The 17,018-nt window shown below is 34.7% G+C and overlaps 1 long non-coding RNA gene across 12 annotated transcripts; it reads left to right on the top strand.

The window, feature by feature from the left end:
- Positions 1 to 11,474: 11,474 nt before the first annotated feature.
- LOC131601663 (uncharacterized) lies at positions 11,475 to 15,937 on the top strand. Of its 12 annotated transcripts, XR_009283774.1 has the most exons (6): positions 11,475 to 12,534; positions 12,724 to 12,799; positions 13,307 to 13,387; positions 13,467 to 13,530; positions 13,787 to 13,877; positions 13,961 to 15,937. It is a non-coding gene; the product is annotated as an uncharacterized LOC131601663 (long non-coding RNA). The 12 variants fall into 12 exon arrangements; XR_009283771.1 differs by having other exon boundaries at positions 12,724 to 13,387; XR_009283767.1 differs by having other exon boundaries at positions 11,475 to 12,799.
- The last annotated feature ends 1,081 nt before the right edge of the window (positions 15,938 to 17,018 follow it).

Genomic DNA, 17,018 nt, shown 5'->3' with positions numbered 1-17,018 from the left:
AGGGAGGAATGATTACTGTGAGGGATCCTCCTCAACACATCAACACTTCCTCTACTAAACACAATCCAAACGTGCGATGTCCCTACCATTCCAATAGTCCCGGGCACGATACCAATAAATTCTGGGCATTAAAGATCAAGATCCAAGACATGATCGATGCTGGTGAAATTGAGTTCAATCCTCCAAAGACCCCTATGGTGATCACTGCTCCCATGCCTAATCATGACAAGGCTGATTAATGTCTAGAAGGATGGATTATTGGCTCATTAGCTTTACTTTCATTTGCAATTTCTATCCTGTTTGTTTAAACATTCGACTTAAGATAGACATTATCTGTTTTAATAATCATCATCAGTGCATTGCATATGTTTGTCTTGAATAAATTATTTCGCTATCACTCATTTAAACTGTGTCTTTAATTTGTCTTTGTTTTGTGATATTCAACTCCTGCAAAGTTGTATGCCTTTTGAGGGAGGATGACGAAAATGATACCGCAACCTCATACAGTATGCTTTTGAACGGACTATGCTGACGATGTACAAGCATTGTTTCAATTCCTAAACAGTGGAGATATAAGGATGTTAATCCCTCGTCAACCCTTTTTGAGCCTAAGAAGTAGAACTTTTCTTTCATGTGCAAATTGAAACCTATAATCATAACCCGGGGCAGGGTAGGTTCTCAGTTAACTCAATTATACCAGTTACTTTACACAAGTGATGATGGGTTCCCGTAGTTCTCAAGTCAGGCAGTCAATATCCATAAAAAAAATAAGAAAAAAGAGAAAAAATGTTAAGTTAAAACCTGTGAAGGCTTCTTATCAAAATCAAAACATCCCGCTGACTGTAATCTCAAAATAAATAGTTCAGGCAAAAGTTAGGGATAATAAAGTCAAAAAACCAAAAGAGGTTGTTATAAATCCTCGACAAATATTACAAAAAAGGATGACTGCCTGTCCAAATAAACTTACAACGCCTTAACCATCATCAAATGTCAGTAGTATGACTTCAAGACCTGCAAGAACTTAAAGGCAAAGTTAACTGAGCATAGGATCGAAGAACATCACGAAGATTGGGATAGGTACATATAAACTTTGAGCCATTATCCTTTGTTTCTTAAACCGTGAACCAAGCCACGTTACAACCCTTGAAAGTCCTAACTAAAGCATGGTTAGTTCGAAAGCGTATTGTCACCAAAAGGTATCCTGAATCCTTAAGGTTTACCACAAATGCTGAGTTGATATTTCGTTTTACAAACATCACGTTTTTATAAACATCACGCTTTTACATCTCCTGTTTTAATGTTTTTTTAAAAAAATAAAAAATAAAAATAAAAAACAAGACAGACATATGCATTGCATATCATGAATTCATTATTAAACATATTTTGCTACATAATTTCAAATGTTAGCATCAGGAGGAATTTGCACAGGGTACAACTAATGACCAAAAGTTATCTCGACAAACAAAATCATTTCAGAAGCAACGTCTCCTACGTATACAAGGGGCATGACACAGTTTATCCAGTCGATCTGGGGCAAAATAGGTCAAGATTCCGAGAATCTCTCAAGAATGCCAAACAATCAGGGGCATGCATCCAAATGTGTCTAAAGCTAATTCCCGATCAGTCAGGCGCATCATACTGCGTCGATGGCTACTAGGGGCATGTCACCCATGGTACACATTGTAACACCCGTATATTTTAATTTTTAATTTAAATAGAAATTTAATTAATAATTAGAATTATTGGTGGTTTGTGGAATTTAATTGGAAAATGATGGTTTATGGTGTTGGGCCATGTGTGATGTTAGTAAAGAGGGGGTGCTATGTTAGTAGGCCTTTTACTAAATTAAAAATCTATTTTCATAAAAATAAGGAATTGAGGAAAAAAGGAAAATAGATGTGAAAGAGGAGCTGAAGAGTAGAAGTGCTGATACGTGAAAGAGGAACAGAAGAGGAAGATGGCTAATCAAGATCCTTGGCTAAGGTAAGGGGGGACTCTTCCGGTTAATATCTTTTATCGTATTATAGATAATAGGACTGATTTAGATGCATTGTTTGTGTCAATTGGTTATATGCTAGATTGGGGTTTTGGGATGATTTTCAGGGGAATTGTATGATTTGATGAATTGTATGATTATATGATTGTTATGATGATTAAATGATCCTCTTTGTGTGTTATATTTGTGTTATAACATGTATGTGGCTGATATGGTGGTATTGGAGGTTCATGACATAACTTGGTTTGGGTTTTGGGGATTTTGGGGTAAATCCCGTAATGTTGTCAATTGCGATGAAAGCTCTGACTTTTTCCAGTTCGCGCCGCGAAGGTAGGTGCGCGCCGCGAAGGCGTAGTGATTTTCTCGTTCCGCGTCGCGAACCTTTGTTTGCGCCGCGAAGGCGTGTTTCTATTCGTTACGCGCTGCGTACTGAGTGTGGCGCCGCGTGCTGTAGCGATAGTTGTTTTCCTGAAAAATGTAAAGATGTGTAACTTTCAAACCGTAAGTCCGTTTTAGACGCCGTTTTGGACGTTGTTCCTTAAATTGAATGCTCTACCTTATGAAATAAATAAAACAACAATAACTTGATTTTGTTTTGAAAATTATCATTTTCTCCAAATGTGGTTTATTCTGGTTTTGCATAGTTGATGAGGTGCAATGATTGTTGTTTGCATAATTGAATATGTGCAATGATGTGTGCTGTGATAATGTGGTTGCTCCTGCTTGTTATGCAAATGGATGTTGTTCATGGTAAATATGGTTATCATGTGTTTTGATGAATGATGAGGTAAATACTCTGTTGTTAATGAGTTGCTTTGTTGTACTTGGTAGACGATTGTGAGGGGTGCTATTGTTGTTGCACTGTATAATGAATGATTTACCTGTTATGATGTTGTGCTTGTGATTGGTGTTTGTTATACATATATTGTTGATGTAAAATATGTATTTAATTATGGTTGAGAATTATATGATGATGATTTCTTTGCTTTAGAATGATGTGGATACATGTATGTTCTTCCTTACTGATGATGATGATTGATGTGGATACATGTATGTTCTGTAATGATGATGATGATTGATTGTATTTGAATGATGCTAATGTATATAAACATACTTTGATGATGATGTTGATGATGATGATGATGAAATGAGTATTTGATGATGTTACTCATAGACTTGACGATGGTATAAGTATGTTCATGTATGTTTGCATTCATTCATATTCATTGATGATGCTGTATCCATGATGATGTGTTGGATCAGTAAAGGGCATGATTCCCATTGTGTGGAATCTGTGCTGGCAGGGCCGTATCTTAATGATGTTGGATCGGTCATGGGTTATTCCCATTTGATGATGTTGGTACCACATGCATAGTGTCAGTTGCATTCATATGCATGACTTTTATAACATGATTGGATGTATTCCAGTGTTATAAATCTTGATGATGTGTTGGTTGATTATTTTGTGATGATGAAACTTGTCTGAATGTCTGTATATGAAACAATTGGGTGAATGATGTAACTATGATGTGTTATTATTTATGATTCAATAACATTTGTTAATTTTAATGAGACTCAACCTTACTGTTGACATTTCAGATTGGCGAGTAGCGGCTTTTGGCTTTGGTGAGGATAGCTCATAGGCCGGTTTGTTTAAGTATAACGTCGGTGTCATGCTCTGATATTGTAATACTGGGGAACGCTAGTTTAGAGTCTATGATGTTACTCTATTGTGTTGTTATTGTATTAATGTTATGGGATATTGCATAGATGATGTTATGATTATCCGTATGATGAATATTCCGTTGTGTAAAAACATGATTTTGTTAAATTGATGATTCGTTCCTAAGTGAAGCATGACAATTGATTTATGATGAATTGTTTTAAATTGAATTGTGGCACCCTTATTTTCATCTTTTACTCTGAATTATTTTATTAATTTCCGAGGGGTTTAGAAGGTGTTACAATAGTGGTATCAGAGCAGGTCGGTCTGTCCGGCCAATTGTCGAGTCAGTTGAGTTGCACGACAGTTGAATACTGTCGGCATATTATCCCTTAGTACGCGACATGTGAGTGAATCACTGTCGGTACTTGGTTGTTTGTTGCGGAAGTTGGTTTGAAACAAGTGGGGGAGAAGCTTCGCTTCTCGGTTATGTTTTAGTTGTAAGACGATTGATTCAGTAGGCTGTTGATTGGCAACAGTGCGAGCGTTGTGGGAGTTGTTGTTTCCCGAATTGAAGGTGACTTGGAATTAAGACTTGGCTGGTAATTAAGTTGGAGCATCTGGAAGGAGGATGATTATATGCAATTGATGATTATTTGTAGGAGAGGAAAATTAGAAAGTTGCAATGTATCAGCTCTGCTGGTGTGCTGCAAAGTTGTCAGTTGAGTAGCCTTACGTCTCGGAAGAGGTTCAGCTGCAAGTTTGCAAAGAGGATTGCTGTCGTAATGTTTCAGAAATCGCACTTCGGCGATGGGATGTGTTGCTCAAGTTATAAGAATGTTTGGAAGTGAAGAGATATGATAATGAGCTATTTAGAATGTGATTGATTTGAAGATGATGAGTTTTAGAGCGGAATTTCCGTAAGAAAAACGCAGGAAAGTTGTTGATTCGTTATGAAACTTCGAAAATTCATAACTGGAGTTCTGGAAATCCGATTTGAGTTCCGTTTGAAGCGACAGAAAGCTAACGAGATCAACTTTGTTATAAAAATGGTTACAGCAGCTGTAACATATTTAATTGCGACAGGATGATGTTGGAAAGAGGTGAAGTTGCGGTTACTCTTGTTCTTAGAACTAGACTTGTTTATTGGTACTGCACGGGATGTCAGTGTCAATGTTGAACGGATTGAAGGAATAATTAGAGGGTTTGTTGAGAAGTAATTTTAAGAATTGAATATACCATTTGAGGGGTTTTGGAGACATTGTTTATAGTGTCACTGCATGGCGTCGGTGTTTCCTTTTCGGATAATGATTTGAAAATTCATATCTTGAGTTCCGAGTGTCAGATTCATGTGTCGTTTGAACCTACGAAGAGGGGAGATTATGTTCTACTTTATGGGAGAGTTATAAATACAGTAGAGGTGATCCTATGAGGAGATATTCTGATTTCGGTTAAGGAAGCGTGGAACTTGTTGAATAGGAATGCCTACTACCGTGATTGTTTGAAACAAAATTGAGTAGAACATGTTGTTGATGAATAAGTTGATGAGATGTTCGGTAATAAATACGATTTGAGTGCCGATGGATTTTAGTGAGAAGTGAATTAGTAGTAAAAGCAAAATTTATATACATTGTTATCATCAAAACTAAGAATATTGATCAGAACAAATCTTGTTCTAACAATCTCCCCCTTTTTGATGATGACAAAAACATATATAAATGATATAAATTTGCAATCAGAATATCAGATGGCTAAAGACAATTACACAGTTATAGCATAATCATATAAACATAGTGTGTGAATATGTCTCCCCCTGAGATTAATAATCTCCCCCTGAGATGAATAATCTCCCCCTGAAATAAATACTGGAAGAAATTTATAAATAAAGGACTTCCCTGAGTATTTTCCATTTCAGTTGAGACGTTCACATATGCTTAGATCTTCAGAACATTTAGAGCTTCTGCTTCTTGCTTCCATAGGACAACTTCAGGGCTTTGAATTTCTTCTTGAATCATTGCATGCTAGATTGTATTAGAACATTGTTGAATGTACCAGAGCATCATCAAAGCATCTCTACATCGTGAAATGTTTCAGAATAAACTAAACAACAAAAGTCAGAGCATGAATGAATCAGAATATAAGATATGTATCAGAGCATATAATATGTATCAGAATCACATAAAAATGAATCAGAACATATAAGGAATAAGAATGTGTTAGAGCATATTCTGCCACAAGAATATCAGAAGATTCTTCCTTCTTGATTATGATCTTGAAGCTTCACAGCGCTAAGCTTGCTTCAGATTCCATGAGCATGTTTCTATATAGAATTGCTTTTCCTTATGTCTTTGCTTCTCATGTTGAGCTTTTTCAGAATGTCTTCAATCCTGCAAAAAGCTCAAGCATAGAACTTTCAAATTTGTTAGAAATGTGGAGACTTACTCCCAGCAACTGATAATATAAATCAATTCATTTATCCCAATTCTCCTCCTTTTTGTCATAACATCAAAAAACATAAAAGATTCAAGATGAAAAACAAACAATATGAGAGAAGAAGATAATATTCATTGATTTCATCAGAAAATTATCAGAAGATACAAAAGGAGATGCAGAGAAACAGATGCAAGAACAAAGAGACAACTAAGACACAAAAGATTACGACTAGCCTAGTTTGGAAACTATCTTGGCCAGAAGGTCATGAATCCCAGCATTGCTTTCCTTCTGTTCCTTTATGAAGTCTCTGAACTCTTCATGTGCTATATCACGCTTATCCAGGCGAGAAGCAAGAACATCTTGATTCTGTTGAAGAGCCTTGATAGCGTTCACCGTAACGGAGGGTTCAGCAGAAGAAGATGCATTACTATCATTCAGAGGAATAGCATTACCAGCAGCAGCAGCAGCATCAAGAGTGAGAACATCACCTTGATTTTCCTGAACAGGACTTTTCTCAGAAGGATGATTCTCAACATCTTCCATCTTAACATCTGAATCTAATTCAGAAGCATTCTCAGCATATTCTGGATCAGGAATCACAGAATTTTCATTCTCCAAAGCTTGAAGAATCTCAGCCAGATTCTTTGGAGGAATGGGAGCAGCAACTTCTGAAGGGTAGACAACTTCAGGAATGACCATATTTGGTGCTTCCTCAGAAGGATTCACCCTTAGCCAGTTGAATAGCCATTGGAAGTCTCCAGTCAGAACCTGATATTGAGGCTTCCATACAACCATAGTTAGACATGGTTCATCTTCCAACTCATCAGTGAACTTCTTCTCCTCAAGAGGTCTCCAATTTCTGATTGGATGATAGTACTTGCCATCATCAAAATCCAAGCAGTAACCAGAAGATCTCGATGCTTCAGCAACACATCTTCTTTGGATGTTCAGTGCATCATTCTGAAAATCCTTTCTAAAGCGATTCCATAAGCCTTGAGTAGCAACATGATCCAGCTTGGAGTCATGAGCAGCTCTAAGAATTTCCATCCTATTCCTGAACTTTAAATTGAGCAAAGCAAAGTCAATAGGAATGATGATGGGTTCAAGAGGGTTAAAGGTGAAGCAATAGTCAGGGTAAAGAAGAGAATAAGGGTTGGATTCTCTGGATGGTAAAGAATGGATTAAGGAATGTGGAGATTCTATGGTGAGGGTAGAAGAAGAGGGAGTATCAGAAGGTGTTGGGGGACAAACATTTAGTGGTAGGGGATTAAGAATAATAGGAGAAGGAGGTGGTTGGATACTGTTTGGGATGGTAAGGGGATTTATAGGTTCCGAAGAATGAGGCTTTTGCTGAGAGGAACTGCCAGCTCTTAAAGCACGGAAAGAATCCCTGATGCGCTTCTGTTGGAATTCTTTAGAATTTACTTTGTAAGGATCATAAAAGATCTTCTGCTTCTTAGCTTGCTTAGCTTCTTCTTCTGAAGCTTTTCTCTTCAATATTGCTTCTTTCTTCTTCTGTTCCTTCTGCTGCAGCTCGGCCAGAGAAGGAAGAATTCTTCCTCGAATCCATGCAGGATCAATAGAAGATTGAGCTATTACAGAAGATTTCAAATAACCCTTAACAGCCTTGTTAAGCTCTTCTTTGAACAAGGAAGAAAATCCTTCAACAGGAACCCTTCTGGTCAGAATATCTGGAAATATTCTTGGAACGGAAGTTACCTTATCAATTAGACGCATCCTTTGTAGATCAAAGGCATTCATAACATGTCCTTGAATGACACCAAAGAATTTGGTTGTCCCAACAGTTCTTAGAGGTTCCAACATGTTACTTTCTATCAAAATGTCTGAAATCATTCTGGCGAAAGGAATAGCATTCTTCTTGAATTCTGGAAACTTCTTGCGTTCTTCATCTCGAGATTCTTCAATATTTGTTTTCAAATGTTGAAATAGAATGTTTGAGATATTAACTTCAATCCCTTTTCCAATGCAAAAGAGAGCATACTTCTGATCCGGATTGATATATGTTGAGGTAAAAGATCTCTTTCTATGATAGAGAGATCCTAGAATAATCTCAGCCCAAACTTTGTAGAACGGCTTCAACGAACCAGTTTGATGAGATGCAATACCACAGACATTAGATATTTCTTTCTCAACTGTTGTCCAATCAACTATACCAGGAAGAGCACCTGTGCTTCCTTCTTCATCATCCAGATTGTACAACTTTCTGATTAACTTCTCAGTTATCACAACTTCATGCCCTAACACGAAGGAGATGATTGCAGTTGGAGTAACCGTTGCATGAGCCCAGAAATCTGTTACTAAAGCAGGATAAATTGGTCCAACCAATCTATCAAGGTAGTTTGACCAGCCTTGTGCCATTGTCTCAGCATTAGTGTTGAAACCATGTATTCTTAGATTTTCAAAATCTACCGAAGATTCACACAGAACTTCCAGTTCAGTTGAAAGAATAGAACATGTCTTCAAAGGAGCATAACCATACTTGCGATGAACAAGATGAGCAGAAGACATTTCTTCTTTTCTTGAAGAACTTGATGAAGAAAGCATGGAGATTCACTGAGGTTCGGTTACGAACTAGGGTTTATGTAGACAATGAATAAAAGAGAGAGATGAAAAAAGAGAGAGAATCTAAAAAAAATGAAATGACTGGGAGATGAGTATATAAAGGGACGGATTTGAAATGAAATGCAATACGTGTTTGAATGAATATGATTACGGAAAACATGGAATCAAATGCATTTAATGAGAGATGACGTTAAGAGAGATAATGTGAAATTTGAAATGATTTGCACAATTACCTAGGGCGGCATCTCCTCAACTGTACGCATGCTTGTCCAAAAAGAGTGAACACGTGTTCATTTTCTGGAACAACTGGTGACAGCTGTTTTACTTTAAAAGAGATTCTGAATCAACTTAGATAATGAAGCATTAGTAATAACAGAATCAGAACTTCTAATTGATCACTATTAGAACTTCTCATAAGAAGATAATCCAAACACATTTCAGAGCTTATCCATACGTCAGAACTTCTCATCTTCTCATTCTAGGCATAAATCCATACTAATATTCTTCATAATGAACTTAAACCTATCTTCAGCAAGGGTTTTTGTAAAGATATCATCCCATTGATGGTCTGTATCCACAAAGTTTAAAGAAAGAACACCCTTCTGAACATAGTCCCTAATGAAATGATGTTTAATCTCAATATGTTTAGCTTTGGAATGTAAGATAGGATTCTTAGATAAACATATAGCAGAAGTATTATCACAGAAGATAGGAATGTTACTCTCATATATCTGATAATCTTCTAACTGACTCTTCATCCAGAGCATCTGTGTGCTACAACCAGCAGCAGCAACATATTCTGCTTCTGTTGTTGAGAGGGCAATGGTAGCTTGTTTCTTTCTGTACCAGGAGATCAGGTGACTTCCAAGAAATTGATAACTTCCAGAAGTGCTTTTCCTTTCAACTCTATCTCCAGCATAGTCAGCATCAAAAAATCCTATTAAGTTGTACTCTTTAGATCTTCTGTAGACTAAACCAATATCAGTAGTACCTTTCAGATACCTCAGAATTCTCTTAACAGCTATTAAGTGAGATTCTCTAGGGCCAGATTGGAATCTTGCACATAAACAAACCTGAATAAAATGCCTGGTCTAGAAGCAGTCGAATATAGAAGAGATCCAATCATACCTATGTACAACTTCTGATCTACCTTCTTACTTACCTCATCCTTACCTAGGACACATGTCGGATGCATAGGAGTTTTGGCTTCTTTGCTTTAAGAAAGATTAAACTTCTTTAGAAGTTCTTTCACATACTTCGTTTGATGAACATATGTTCCATCAGAAGTTTGATTGATTTGAATCCCAAGAAAATACTTGAGTTCTCCCATCATGCTCATCTCGAATTCAGCCTGCATAGACTTAGCAAACTCCTTCCCAAGTGTAGCATTAGAGGTTCCAAAGATAATATCATCAACATAAATTTGACAAATTAAAATATCTTTCTTAAATGTTTTATAGAAAAGAGTCGTATCCACTTGTCCTCTAGTGAAACCATTGTTCAGAAGGAAAGAACTTAATCTTTCACACCAAGCCCTAAGAGCTTGCTTCAATCCATACAATGATTTCTTTAGTTTGAAAACATGTTGTGGAGACTTTGAGTCTTCAAAACCGGGAGGTTGGTGGACATAGACTTCCTCATCTATATAACCATTTAAGAAGACACTCTTAACATCCATCTGATATAAAGTGATGTTGTGTTGAGTGGCAAAAGAAATCAATAAGCGAATAGATTCTAACATGGCCACTGGTGCAAAGGTTTCTGTATAGTCAATCCCTTCTTGCTGACTATAGCCCTGAGCAACCAGCTGGCTTTGTTTCTTACAACTTCTCCTTTTTCGCTTAACTTGTTTTTGAAAACCCACTTGGTACCAATGACGTTGAATGCTTTTGGTCTAGGAACAAGATCCCATACATCATTCCTTCTACTAGCACCATAATCCATGGAAATTTCATCCTTTGAAACCATAATCCAGACTGGAATTTCTATTAGTAAACTAGAACTGAATTGAATGGAATTTTGTCTTCCTACTAGTAACTTTATAGCATACATCCTTGATATGAAATGTTGTATTTGATGGCACTTATATTCATAAAACACAAGCAAGCCATAACCTATTAGTATCAGGTCAACAACATAAATAAACAACTTGTGAAATTAGAACATATGATTTTGTAATGAAATAACTATGAAAAACCAGTGGTGATTAAGATGGGAGACAATTTAGAAAACCACATTTTGCTCTCTTGCTTTGTTTTGTTTTTCATATAGTCACACATTGATTTTTCAACAAATAAGGTTTGTGTTTATATAGCTCAATAATAGATGCTAGAATGTAACTTTACGTACTGGGCTAAAGCTGAGACGAAATGAGCTTGTGACCCAAAAATTTTGTTTTAATTAATTATTATCTTAAAAATCTTGGTTAAAATTATTTATTATTAAAAATACCTAGAAAAATAATTGTTAAGCATTAAATTTCATTTTAAATAAAATATAAAAAAGTAATTTCTATGAATTAAAAAAATTACAAATAAAATTATAAAAAAAAGTAATTTCTAAGAATTAAAAAACAAATAACATAAATATTTAATAATAAAAAGACAGAATATTTAAATATTGAGTTGACAATGATACATAAGCAAAAATAGGTCAGCTCAATAAAAAATACTCCTAAATTTGAAGGGGGACTAAAATTAAACACAAAACTTAAAAAAGGAACTAAAATAATAGTTTTTAAAATGGAGGGATCAAAATCAAGAAAAAAGCAAAATGGGGGGACCAAAATCACAATTAAGCCTCTTTTCTATCATGAAGTCCTTTGAATTTATTTTTGCAAGGTTTCGAAATTGGATCTGAGAAGCACACAACAAATGCAGTAATAGACAAGTCCGGTGCACTGCAATTGACTTTTGGTAATGAAGGATTATCAGTTTTGAATCGGTCGGTAAGTTTTAGGATGTAGAGTTTATATGTTAATACAAGTTATAGTGGGATGTTTTCTGATGTTTTTACGGTAATTTCAAGGTAAAAATTATCAAACTGAGTTGTGAATATTATGTTTGAGGTATGGTCGAATTTTTTTTTATCAATTATGAGTATTTTCTAAACAAATTGAAGTTTCATTTAAATTAACAATTGGCTCTGAATTGAAATATTTCCTTATTTGTAAATAATCCTGTCTTGAGACTTCTAACACTTGCTTTGAGGAATACTGGAATGGAGGATTGGAGAAATTTTTACTGTTGTTTGTGGCTTCTGCATAGTTTTTTCTTTATATTTCTTTCTTCATTTTCCCCATTTCACAGGAATGCAGCTATTGTGATGCTTTCAGGTCAAGTGGCGGATGCATTTGCCATTGTATTTGTTGGTGAACTAGTATTTAAACTTTTTTCGCTTCACACCTGGGAAATGTATGCTTCCGTCACTAAGAATATTTGTGTGTTCCTAACATAATAATCTTTTATAGCGTAGGTAACAAATATTTGTTGTGAGTTTCAACATTTAGTTTGGGTGTTACACGAAATGAACATCATTTGATTGAACTAATACTAATCTAGCTTTTAATTTCATCTGATTTTAAGAAACTTTAATAGTTTGTCACTCACCTTTCAAATCTTATTTTGATAGAAATGCTTACTTCAGTTATCTTGCTTTATAGATAGACCTATTTGGATGTTTCAAGATATGGCATGGTGCATGATCTTTATTGGTGGCTATTTCATTATCTTCTGTTTTTTGGTTGTTGTCTACCATGTGCAATTTTTAGTTCTAATTCAACTACTTTTAAAACTGTGAGTTACATCATGTTTGCAGCGATTTTCAACTTGGGGTGGGCTGCTGCTCAGGTCTCACACATGTAATAAATTTTGTCAAATTTATCTTTTTCTTTTGTAAATGTTAGGAATTTCTGATTTGAAAATGTTTTTTTTTTTCATTTTTAATTTCAAAATTGATCGCTAAGTGTTATTTTATGAAAAGCATAGTTTCCCAGCCCTTCAATTTAAAGTCATGTTCATTAGTGTCTTCGTTGAATTGTTTCATGAAGGTCTATGGTGAGTTGCATCACGCTGAACTCAACAAGCAGAGTTTCATTGGCTAGCTGTCGCAATGCTTTTACCAAAGTAAGCTTCTAGATAAAAGAAAAAAGGTTGCATGTTCGTATTTCTTACTAATGCATATACTTATAGCTTTATAGGTTGCCAACCTGAGTTTATATGCAGTTGCTTTGATAGTATTCACTGTCATAAATGGAAAATTGTATGCTAATGTTGAGAATCAAGTATGTTTGCGATGAATATTTTTTTGTATTTTTGAATGATTGAATGTTGTCGAGCACATATTTACTTTATTCTTCTTTCAAATGAGTAGTACCGTTAGATTGCATATGTTTCGATTTTTATAGGATGTTGCTTTGTGGGCATATTTCATCTTGCGACAAAAGAGCCGAAATGTGTTTCGAGGTCCATTATATCCCTATAAAAATTGTTATATATAATAGGTTGCTTCAGGTGTGGGCTTAATATGTTTCACAAATTGAATTGAATTGTGTATGAAGATACCTTTAGGAACAAAATATATTTATTTTATGTAAATAATGTTTAACTGATACTATATATCATGCTCTAAAGACTTCTTGTGAATTGGCTGAAAGATTATCTATGACAATGGTTCAGAACAAAATCTCTCAGAAATACCAGCTGAACTGAAAGGTATACACAAGTATGAGATTTGTCAATTTCTACCTTATCAGGTAACCCATCATATGTCTAATTTGCTTGAAATATGCAGGTTCTGATTAAAGCTTCCAGTATTTATCATAAAGATACTGAAGTTCCACCGTGAGAAGCATTTGGTGAGTTAACATTTAAATTTGTGTTACACTTTAGTTCATTGATAGATAAAACATGTATTTATAATGATAAAAAATATTGAAAGCTATGAAAATAATTTTCCTTTTTTTTAACTCGTAGATTCAAGACTCATAACTCATGTTTTGTTTAGTTGGTAAAGTGATGTGTTAATAGGTATGCATATAAACTCCTTTCACACTCATTTTTAGTTTACTTACCATTTTTAGTTTGGTTTGATTCAATATGATGCAAATTTAGCTTGATGTTTGGATACTCGAGGATAGCTTGGAGAATGAAGGATGCAGGGCACGATTCAGTTTGGACTATGTGAGCTGATTCTTTATTAGAGGTTTGGAACTGGACTTGAATTAATGTATGTATTAATATGTTGAACTGGACTGGTTTTAATGTGAGCATTTTTCTGTTATGTAGCAGGTCTTGAATGACATACATATGGTGCGATGACGGTCTTGAATAGCATTGAACTTGACGAATACAATATTTTGAGATGGTAATAAATAATTGCTTGTGATTGAATTGCATGCTTGAAAGAGATTGTTAAGTAGAGATAAGGTACTTGATTGGAAGGTTTTTATTATTTAATTATATGTGAAGTCCTTTGCTTACTTGGTAAAAGCGATAAGTATATTCCTTTTATCCATGTGACTTAAATTGGGATTTTGTTTGTTTGTTTGTGATACTTTGATCTAAAGACCCAGTTTTCCTCTGAAAAGTAGGAGAAAATCATGTTCTTTCCTTGATTTTTGAACTTGTAAAAAGTATGGACAACCAGTTGTCAAATATCCGCAATTGCGGTACTATGGAGGAGTTTATTGCTTTTGATGGATGATTTTTCTGCTGAATTTTTAATAATAATTACCTCTTGAAATTGCTTATTGATAATTATTTATTGTGTATTGGAAGGAGCTTAATGTTCACGAAGCTTGCTCTTATTTCATTTAATCATTTTTCAATTATTGAGCTTAGCTATGAAGCATTATGTTGTTAATCCCACATAACCCCTTGAAATTCTATAGTGGTATAGCGTAACAATGATATAGTTCAGCACAATGTTTTTAATTCTACCACCGCTACGTTATTTCGCTATAGCGCTCTATTGACAACTTAAAGCACCACCAGAGACACACACACTTGACATGGTGTTGTTACGTGAGATGAGTGATGGTTTTTGTACTGTCTGATTGTGATTTTGTTGATAGAACTATGTTTTGGCGGATTATTGAGCTTTTGTTTCACTCTAATGTTTGTTGTTTTCAGCATAGCGAAGAAGTTAGAGCCTAGGAATAATACACTGGCATCATCTGTTTGGTGGGGTTTAGGATTTTATTGATGAAAATTGACTTAATAAAATTCTGCTATGGTTTGATGTATAACATATATGTATGTGATTCAATTTTGGTTTCGAAAGTTAATTCTTTTGTAATTTGGATTTTACGTGGATAAAAGGAATATACTTATCGCTTTTGTAATTTGCTTTTATTGCTTTTCATCAAAATGACTATATAACTTTGTACCTACTGGATCATCTTCATCTAAAAACTACCACTATATAACTCTTCAAAACTAGTTTTCAATCAAGAATAATAACATCACAAATTATAGGTTGTCTTTCATCTTCATGAAGTCCAAAAAAACTTCAATTAAATACAAATTATTGCTACTCTCAATATGAATATAATGATGTTGGTGCACAAGAATGAAAGATGATAACAAAGAGAATAAACAAAAGGAATAACAGCGCAAAAGAATGAGAGAATAATTGTTGTGTTCTATTAGTGATAGCTGCTACAAGACTATTTATGCAAAAGAAAATTTGCCACATAAGCCCTAATAGAGTCAACTTAGTGAACAAGTCTAAGGTACAAACAGTACAATACTAAGAAATACTAAAGTACCCTTACTAACTAAATAGCTAAGCTAACAGGACCCAGAAGGTAGAACTTCTGATCAACACTATCTTCTGAGTAACCATCAGAAGATCAGCCCACATCAGAACTTTTGGTGCTCATCTTCTGAATATGAATTACTCTTCAATACCATCCCTTAATTCATATTCTTCAATCAAAGCTGACAATGCCAATTCCATTCCTTAAGAACAGAAATTGATCCGTCTTGATTGCCTTCGTCAGAACATCTACCATCTGCTTCTGGGTGCTACAATGCACAACCTCTAATGTTCCATTATGGACTTGGCTTCTCAAGAAATGATATTTAGTCTCAATATGCTTCCTTCTTCTGTGTAACACAGGATTCCTGGCAAGATTGATTGCAGGAAATGAGAAAAGTTGGTGTTGCTTTACTAAAGGTGCCCTTTTATAGGCAATTTATTCCAACAATCACATTCTATCCCAAGAGTCATGTCCCAATAGTCATGAAGAGAGAGAAGAGGGATTTAAATTTTGTTTTGAATTTCAAAATAAACACCCCATTGGCATAATTATCCATCAACCTAAGTAATCATCACATCAAGGTATCTTTTATTTAAAGTCGAATTCTTAATTACATGATTCATTTTAATGAATTAATAAAATAATCCAACATTCTCCCACTTGACTCATGTGACAACTTGATGTTTCAATCTTATACTATAATTCTGCACCATTCATTGAAATCACCAAGTCATTATCTTTAATGAATTAAAATGATCGGATCATGGTGGTCTCAAGTTATTCATCAAATTGATTCCTTACATGTATCACGAATCAATCCAATTCAAATAACTTTAAGGGATACAGTAACGTGTCTTTCATGTCCTTTTAATAAAACACCTTTGTCATCACATATTAACTATACAATCTGATATGGATAACAAAACTAAGCAGAAACATAACTTTAATTGAATTCATAAGTGTCATACAATACGAACATTAAGCTTTTCACGTATAAATATACCGTTCAAACTATAATGTTAACAAGGACTTTTATATAATGCCCATTCTTTAAACATGACCAACAAATTTCTTGGGTGGTAAACCTTTAGTTAACGGATCCGCTATCATTAAAATCTTTACCAATATGTTCAATGACACTTTTGTTTTTGCACTTCTTCTTTCAATAATAAGTACTTCAATTTCATGTGTTTATCACCATTTTAATACTTATGATTCTTAGAGAAGAAGACATATGCAGAATTATCATAAAAATCATTAGAGGCCTAACTATACCATCGACAATACCAAGCCCTAAGGTAGAATTCTACAACCACAATGATTGAATTGTGGCTCAAAACATTCCACAAATTATGCCTCTACAGAAAAAAAAGCAATTATAGACTATTTTTCATTCTTCCATGATATTGATCCTTCAATCAGAAGGAAACATACTCAAATATGGATTTTCTTGAGTCCACACATTCCAAATTTTAAATCTGATAGTCAACCACTTCAAGTGATCTGACCTTCTATATGTGAGCATTTAATCTTTTTTGCCTTGTAAGTACCTAATAACTTTCTTTGCAGTTTTCCATGGC

Source organism: Vicia villosa, linkage group LG5 (assembly GCF_029867415.1).
Source record: "Vicia villosa cultivar HV-30 ecotype Madison, WI linkage group LG5, Vvil1.0, whole genome shotgun sequence".
NCBI lineage: Eukaryota > Viridiplantae > Streptophyta > Magnoliopsida > Fabales > Fabaceae > Vicia > Vicia villosa.
This window is presented reverse-complemented; position numbering and strand designations above follow the sequence as displayed.